We start from the raw sequence: 9,250 nt of genomic DNA on the forward strand, positions 1-9,250 counted from the left end.
TTGGACGAAGCGCCGCCGTCTCGAGGTGGAACTTGAGCAGGAGCACTTTTGCCTTCCGGCGGAGTGATCCCGCCGGGGGAACTTCCCTCTCGGAGGGGGAAATCATCATCATCATCATCACCAACAACTCTCACATCTTGGGGAGGGCAATCTCCATCAACATCTTCAATAGCACCATCTCCTCTCAAACCCTAGTTCATCTCTTGTGTTCAATCTTTGTACCAGAACTATAGATTGGTGCTTGTGAGTGACTAGTAGTGTTGATTACATCTTGTAGTTGATAACTATATGGTTTTTTTGGTGGAAGATTATATGTTTAGATCCATTATGCTATTTAATACCCCTCTGATCTTGAGCATGATTATCATTTGTGAGTAGTTATTTTTGTTCTTGAGGTCATGGGAGAAATCTTGTTGCAACTAATCATGTGAATTTTATATGTGTTTGATATTTTGATAGTATGTATGTTGTGATTCCCTTAGTGGTGTCATGTGAACGTCGACTACATGAAATTTTACCATATTTGGCCCTAAGGGAATGCATTGGGAGTAGTTATTAGATGATGGGTTGCGAGAGTGACAGAATTAAACCCTAGTTTATGCGCTATTATGTAAGGGACTGATTTGGATCCAAAAGTTTAATGCTATGGTTAGAATTTATACTTAATATTTTTTTTTGTAGTTGCGGATGCTTGCGAGGGTTTAATCATAAGTAGGAGGTTTGTTCAACTAATAACATCACCTAAGCACCGGTCCATCCACATATCAAATTATCAAATTAGCGAACACAAATCAAACCAACATGATGAAAGTGACTAGATAAAATTTCCGTGTGCCCTCAAGAACACTTTGCTTATCATAAGAGACCGTTTTGGCCCGTCCTTTGCCTCAAAAGGATTGGGCTACCTTGCTGCACTTTTATTACCGTTACTGTTACTTGCTCATTACAAATTACCTTGCTATTAAACTACTCATTACTTAAAATTTCAGTGCTTGCAGATATTACCTTGCTGGAAACCGCTTGTCATATCCTCTGCTCCTCGTTGGGTTCGACACTCTTACTTATCGAAAGGACTATGATTGATCCCCTATACTTGTGGGTCATCAAGACTCTTTTCTGGCGCCGTTGCCGGGGAGTGAAGCGCTCTTGGTTAGTGGAAATCGGTAAGGAAAAATTATTACTACGTGCTGAAATTTATTGTCACTTGTTACTATGGAGAACAATCATTTGAGGGGTTTGTTCGGGGTATCTTCATCTCGACCGGAACCATAATTAGTTATCCCTCAACCTACTGCACCTACTGAAAATATTGAATATGAAATTTCTTCGGGTATGATAGAACACCTGCTAACTAATCCTTATGTAGGAGATGGAACCGAACATCCTGATATGCACTTAATAAATGTGGATGGAATTTATTGATTATTTAAGCTTGCAGGTTTACCTGAAGATGAAGCTAAGAAGAAGGTTTTCCCTCTATCTTTAAAGGGAAAATCATTGACATGGTATAAGCTATGCGATGATATTGGATCTTGATATTATCTCTTCATCTCTTTTAGTTGTACTTGTTGTGATGTTCATTCTGTTCACCAACATATCACCCTGCTTGTATGTTATGAAGTCATATGTTGGGGGCGACCTCAAATGATGCCTGAAGGTGGATATTCTATTTTGATGAACAAGAGAGAAGAACAAAGAGGAAACAACAAGAGCAGCATAATAAGAGCATGGTGAATCTTTTTCCCTTTTCTATTGTATAAGTGTTTGTTATTTCCCGTTTCCACTGTTAAGGCAGCCCACGAAACAGATATACGACCTACACGAACAGATATGTCTGCATGATATACGAACACATTACAGATAAAAGAGAAAATAGAAATCTGTCTATACATCTCCAAATATGTGAATCTTGGCGCAGATCAATGACATAGAATCTGCGTGCCCCCGCACTTGCGTGCCCTAAATCCCCTCCCCACAAAAAACTTCTTGTTTGACATATGTACCTTCCCTTGCCTCGTGGTGAGCTGAATCTCATGTTTCTCGGGTCTCTATTGGATATTTTATTACAAATATTGCGAGGATATATTGGTTTTACCCTTCCGTCGGTGGAATGAAGTATATATATGTAAGTAAATATATTTTTCTCATACCACCCGTGCAACAACCGCGATCGACACACGGGAGCCACCACCGACCTCGGTAGCAACGGGCAGGGAGCTGCCCGGCCGCCATCTAGCCTCACGCTACAATCCCAACCGCCAGCCTTCAACGAACGGACGAGGCCCGCCCAGGCTCATCGGCCCTAGATTCCGCCGAGGCAAGGCTCACTGGAAGCCGCCACAGAGCCCCACGGCCGGCCGGAGCCAGCCACTAGGGGGCGTAGGGCGGACAAGTCGACGAGCCGCCGAGGGGCTGCCGCGCCAGGGAAGACTACCGCGGGCCAAAGCCTGGATCTCACGCCACGAAGCAGCCCCGCCGGTGCTGGCGCCACACGGGCTTGCCCGGCGACGCCCGACGGCGCCGATAGCGAGGAGGGGAGAGTAGGTGGGGGGCGCTGGGCCGGGATAGCTCCCCCTGATGATTTATCTACTTTTTTCCTGGATTAAAACTACTGGAAAATTGCAAATATTCTCAAACAAAATGATCAAGTAAACAATAAAATACGCAAAGCGGGTTGGATAAACGTGATTAGGATAACCACCGGAATGCCAAAGCAGCCTAAATTGACAAGTAATCGGTTCCAACTAAAGTAATTATTTAAACATAAGGCATTTTGTCACACAAAACAATTTGAAGAACTGCAGTGGTGGCCTGTTCTTAATAGCAAAGGACTCCTCATTGACATCACCGTGTAGCAGGACCGGTGGCCAGCGCCCCGCCAAAGTTGTGCTCCATGTTGAACGTGTTGCTGCTTTGGACAATATCAGTGGACTGGTCAACGCCGTACGTCTTATACTTTGAGTTGGAGCCGTCGCTGCTGCCACACTGTAAGATCTGTCCTTCGTGCCACCGTTGATGCGGGCCTCTTCAAGCTCGAGGCACTCTTGCAGGTGCACCACCACGTTTGCCATTGTTGGCCGCCGTCTAGGAGTTCCTGCTGTGCATTTGAGCGCAATGTCTGCAGCCTTCCACACGCTATTCACGTCGTAGTCACCTTGCATGCGTGCATCCACCACACCCTCCATGTTTCCACGCCGGAGGCGTTGGGATGCCCACTCGATGATATTAGCAGGCTCCGGGCTTCGTAAAATGGGCGGCTGCCCCGTGATCACCTCAAGTAGCACCACGTCAAAACTGTACACGTCACTCTTTTGTGTTAGCTGCATGGTAGACGCATACCTACACACGTTTGGATAATAAGAAACATGTTTGCATTAATATCAGTCATCAAATTAGAGTCGAAATGGAGCAAGAAAACAACTAGGAGTAGAAGATTACTCAGGGGCAAGGTAGCCGTATGTGCCAACCACCCTGGCCGTGGATACGTGTGTATCATCATCATGATCAAAAGCCTTCAGCAAGCCAAAATCAGCAACCTTGGCCTTAGTATTTGCATTGAGTAGGATGTTCGATGTCTTCACGTCCCGATGTAAGAAGGGTGGGATGCATGCATTGTGCAGATACTCGATCGCTACATGTACATCAAGTTAATGTCTATGTACGTTCCCGCTAGTAAATCAAAACCAACACAAATAGGTAAGTGGGCCCAAATCAGAAAGAATACCTCGTGAGGATTCCAACGCAATGCGGATCCTCTGTCTCCAGGTTAAGCATTCAACATTGGGATCTTCCCATGCATAAGATAGTCAAGCGTCAGTGCCATGAAAGTTGGAGATGTAAAGATGAAATAACACACCTCTGAGTTTATCTTGGAGGTTTCCTCCTGACATATGCTCGTAGACAAGGGCTAAACAGTCTCCCTCCTTGCAATAACCAATCAAGGAGACAATGTTTTTGTGATGAATCTTTGTTAAGTTCTGAGCCTGAATGAGAAGAAGATAAATTACGTACATAGTTTCCAAGATCATCTTCAAACTTCAGTGACTTGCTATGTTAGCCTGATTAGATCTTACCTCTACCAAGAATTCCGTGACACCTTGGTTGGACGACTGAGACCGTAGTTTGACTGCCACCTGAGTACCATCATCTAAGAAGCCATCATAGACAAAACCAAACCCTCCTCGACCGAGCACTCGCTGGAAGTTGTTTGTTATGACCTCCAACTCTCTATATGTGAACTGGCGGTTGTCCAACTTCACAAGGCTATGTCCCTCGTTTTTCTGAAAATGGGATGACACATCGTTCTCATCACTCTGTGCTTTTACACTGTCTTCGGTTGATCCTTCTTTTGCATTGTCTTCTGTTAATCCTTTGTAAGAAGAAGCAAGAGCAAACCTATTATTAGCCATTATGAATTCTCAGCAGGATTTGTTTTTTCGTAAATCTCAACCCCCTACACCACTTGACCTAAAATTGTAGTATAATTAGCAACATATGTTAAGTAGAGAGTTATATCCTCTTTCGCTCGCGCCGCTCCCGCGAGCGGCCGGGCGAAACCCTAGTCCGTCGCCACCGCCTCCCACACCTTCGCCTCCCCCTCCCTCGCCGCCGCCAGGGGACGGCGCCGGGCAAAGCCCGTGCGTGCGTCGGCGGCGGCGGGGTCCTTCCCTCCCCACGAGGCGCGAGCGGTGTGGGATGTCCGTGAAGCGCGCGTGGCCAGGAACGGCGTGCAGTCGAGTGGATTTGGCGTGGGTGCGACCAGGAGAGGGCGAATCTGGCGCCGGCGAGGGTGTGGCGCGGCTTGCCACGGAGGCGGCCAGGCGAGCGGATCTTGCGCCGGCGAGGGCGCGCGTCCAGGGGTGAGCGGGCATGGTGCGCGGCCTGGCCCGGTGGCGGCCAGGCGTGGGCGCGCGCGGACGCGGCCTGGGGTGGGTGCGGCCTAGCGCGGTGGCGGCCAGGCGATGGCGCGTGGAGGTCTGCGGTCCAGGCGGGGGTCGCTCGTCACGGGGGGCTAGGGAGCACGCGCGGTCGCGTGGCCGGCGTGGCTTGCCCCTCCGGGTGAGTGGCGGCCGGGCCTGGCCAGATCCAAGGGTGGCGTGTGGTTGCCTCGGATTCGGCACGGGCTGGCGGGGCGGCGCCCCTCCGGCGTGTGGCTGTCAGATCTGGACGAACCTGGCCATGTGTGTTGGACGCGCGCCGGCCCTGCGCGTTGGTCCTGTGATGCTGGAGCAGGCGGCTCCGGCCGTGAAAGATGCGAGATCCAGGGACTGATCTGGTCATTGTAGGCTCGCCGTGGGCGGGGTGGACCACGACTCCATGGCTTCTACGACTAGGTTCTGCGGCGGTGGCGGTGCGAGACTGCATGGACGAGCTTCTATGGGCGCGAGCGAAGGTGTGCGGCGATACGGACGAAAGTCATGCACGACCAGAGGCCTGTGGCGATGGCGCTTGTGGGTGTCATTTTCCTCCTTGGAGGCGTCACCTGAGGTGTGTCGGCATCTTCCTCGTGCTCGGATGGTGGTTTGTCTCCGGGCGAAATCCTAGGTCCGGTGGTTGGATCGGCGTGGTGGCGGTGTGTTTGATGTCGTTTCTCTGTTGGGAGCATCACATTTGGAGACAGTTCCTGGAAGCTCTTTGCGGCGCTCCTCCGGTGCTCGCCGCTGTTCAAGGTGAAGCTCCAGGCGCAATGTACGAAATCATCGATGAGTCCAAGACGAAGCTCTTCCTGGGATCGACCAAGTCCTGCCGTCTACCCCCTGCTTCCAGGGTGGATGGTGCGTTGGCGAGGGAAGTTGTAGTGGGAGGTGCTGCTCTTCGGAGGTGATCGGCATTGTTCGAGACGCGGTGGTGATGCTTAGCTTAGGACAGGTGCTTCGGTCGTGTAGTCATGTTGTTTGTGGTGGGTGTAGCTCTCTGCAGCTATTAGGGCCGCAGTTTTTCCTTTCTCTTTTGATCTTCGGATCTTCACCATGTTGTTCTTCCGCTGCTTTCTGCTAAATCTGAATCAAGCCAGCAATTTGCTGAATCTTTAAAAAAAATTAGCAACATCTCTACTCCTAATGTCTGAGTTGGTAGGATTGCGTCCACGGTTTATTTTCGTCTGGTTTATTTTCGTCTGGTTTATTTTCGTATCACATCCCACCACCATATCTCATCAAGTTGTTTTTTTTACCTTCACAATAAAAACTTTCCTAACCTTTCCAAAGTTTCCTAACTAGACACATTATAAACGGGAAGGAATTGATAGCACGTTACCAATCAATAAAATTTAGTTTTATGACAATCAATTCTAAATCTTAATCTCTACTCCTAATGGACGAATTGGTTGAATAGTCCCACCATTTTCAACCGGTTTATTTTCAACCGGTTATTTTTCGTCGGGTTTATTTGTCCCACCTCTACTCCTAATGTCTGAGTTGGTAGGATTGCGTCCACGGTTTATTTTCGTCTGGTTTATTTTCGTCTGGTTTATTTTCGTATCACATCCCACCACCATATCTCATCAAGTTGTTTTTTTTACCTTCACAATAAAAACTTTCCTAACCTTTCCAAAGTTTCCTAACTAGACACATTATAAACAGGAAGGAATTGATAGCACGTTACCAATCAATAAAATTTAGTTTTATGATAATCAATTCTAAATCTTAATCTCTACTCCTAATGGACGAATTGGTTGAATAGTCCCACCATTTTCAACCGGTTTATTTTCAACCGGTTATTTTTCGTCTGGTTTATTTGTCCCACCTCCCATCTGGATTGATAGCCTTTATGGTAATCAATCACAATTAATCCACGTATGGAAAGGCTATAAACTCAGAAATCTCATCAATCCAGCCTTTATGGTAATCAATCACAATTAATCCACGTATGGAAAGGTTATAAACTCAGAAATCTCATCACCGTTTTTTTCGTCATCCTACCACCTCTGCTCAGTATAACCGGTACAGGAAGGAGAAAAGAGAAAAAAAAAGCCCAGCTCGCACGACCTTCCTCCTCGATCCCATCTCGACCTCCGTCCCGCCGCCACCTCCTGCCCCGCCCCGCCCAGCCTCACCGCGCGCCGCCCGCCGCCGACGCTCCGCCCACCGCAGGCGCGCCCGCACCCATCTCCCATCGATGCGCCACCATCTCCTGTATCCATGCTCCGCCGTCTGAATCCCGCCGTCGAGTCTGTCCTGCTCGCCGTGGCCAATGATCGCATCGACCGGGACCGCATCCCTCCCCAAACGGCGGCGATGACGGAAGGCGCCGCCCAGCTCCTGACTGACGGAGTCGCCGGGTTACCGCTCCTCGGGGCCAGCCCCTCCCCCGTGTCGGGTCGCGCATCGGCTTGGAGGCCCCTCGGGGCTGCCGCCGATGCGGGAGTCCTGCACGGCCGTGGGGACTGGGGACCAAGCGGCGGGGCCCGTGTCGCGCTCCTGTTGAGGGCTTGCTGGGGTTGGCCGGGATCTGAGCCGCCGTCGATGGATTTCTTGCAGGTTGGCTACATGTTGCTTCGGATTTGGTACTATCCCCATCTCCCTCTCTCCCTGGACAGCCGTGGACAGGCGGACGTGCTCCTACTCCTCACAAGGCACCCACATTCTTTATTAGCAAGCCAATCCAAAACTTCAGCATGCATTTTTTTTTGAAAGGACAATTAAGTATCTTTGTTAGTAACATCTTTGTCAGAAATTAGAAAAACGCCAGTGCATTAGTTAAGCTAATCAGCTAGCTTCATCTCTTGGATTATGAATTGATAGTATGGCACATGTTGTATCGTTATAAGCAATTTTTGTTAGGAGGTAAGATTTTAGTGTCGTACTCGACCACGACAAGCAGCAGCTCATGAAGCCTTTGCAATTCATGTATTTACAACATTTACAGTTCATCCAGTTGAATCCTTATATTGTAATTCTATTCCCTACCCTTTCTTACTTGTAGGAAATTCAAGTGTGGTACACATGTGAGTATATTCTCCTTCCCTCTGTTGTATGCATGTGGTCATTTGTTATCCCGATTAAGAATCAAGATCCACTACATTCTTGAATATTGAAGACTATTTTAGTTGCTCCAGATTAAATTTGATAAATACAATTTCCTTGTTGGTTCCATCTGAGTTGTATTATTAATTTGGGCAGTTTTCAGTAATCTTAAGCCGTCTTCAGATTTTAGCTTCCTCAATCATTCTGAATTATTTAACCTCAGTACGAGGTACATGTGTTCCAAAGATTAATCCTGAGAAATTTGTAGTTGACCAGTTGGGTCTATTTAATTTGTTCAGTAGATTGCAACGGCAGTCACCATTGTTCAGATCTATTCTAAAGCAGCATTATTATCACTGCAATATCTTTGTTACTTCAACCAAATAGTTCAGTTGTGTCTTATTGATTTGGATGGGTTCTTACTAATCTTTAAGCCAACTTCAAATTTTAGCATGCTCGGTCAATCTGGATTATTTAGTGTCAATTTTGATGCATGTCTTTAATAAAATAAGAAACTGATTTTGGGTGCTAAAATAAACACTAAACACTACTTGTTCATGGCAACTATGTGTAGAAAGACGATCACGGTGGAGATCCCAACGGTCGACGTGAAGCCAGGGTGGAAGAAGGGCATGAAGATCACCTTCCTAGAAGGAACAATCTGATATTTTTCGGTACAGTTGTGGCTAGCGCGCAACACTATCATAATTTAAAAACACTTAAAAATTCGCCCAAAAAATCACTTCTTACTACAAAAATACATTCTTCTCAAAAAATGTTATTTTATAAAGTTTACATTTTAATGAAATATTAAGTTTTATTAAAAAAAGAAATTTCCATGTTCAACATTTATTAGAATTAGATATTTAAAATGGCAAAAATGACCCATCAAGCAGGTTCTACCATTTTTATCGCCCGGTACTGTAATTTCTATACATGTGAAATTTAACATGCATTATGTTTATATATAACTTTAACAAAATATTCCAAAAGCGTGTGGCGACGCACGGTATGTTCTAGAAGATGTGTTTTTCCGTAGTGTTTCTAAATGGTAAATTGTATGGTTTCAAGCACCTAAGAAAAACGTCCTACACTGATTTGATCTGTTCGCTCGCTTGCCCCACCCCCCCTCGCGGGCGACATGTGAATCCCCGACCCCCCCTCTCCTCCAATCCCTCCTCGTCTTTCCCCCCTGCCGCCGCCGGCGTGGTCCGCTAGGTCATTCCCACGTGGTGCTGGCAGAGGCGGGCCGTTCTTTCCCTGCTCACGCGTTGGGGATGTGTGTG

General features: G+C 47.3%; 1 pseudogene; it reads right to left on the reverse strand.

Annotated features, from left to right (window-relative positions):
* Positions 1 to 1,816: 1,816 nt before the first annotated feature.
* The window catches only part of LOC119350675, a 24,112-nt pseudogene continuing 16,678 nt past the window's right edge, over positions 1,817 to 9,250 (reverse strand).

The sequence above is a fragment of the Triticum dicoccoides genome, chromosome 1B (assembly GCF_002162155.2).
Source record: "Triticum dicoccoides isolate Atlit2015 ecotype Zavitan chromosome 1B, WEW_v2.0, whole genome shotgun sequence".
NCBI classification, from domain to species: domain Eukaryota; kingdom Viridiplantae; phylum Streptophyta; class Magnoliopsida; order Poales; family Poaceae; genus Triticum; species Triticum dicoccoides.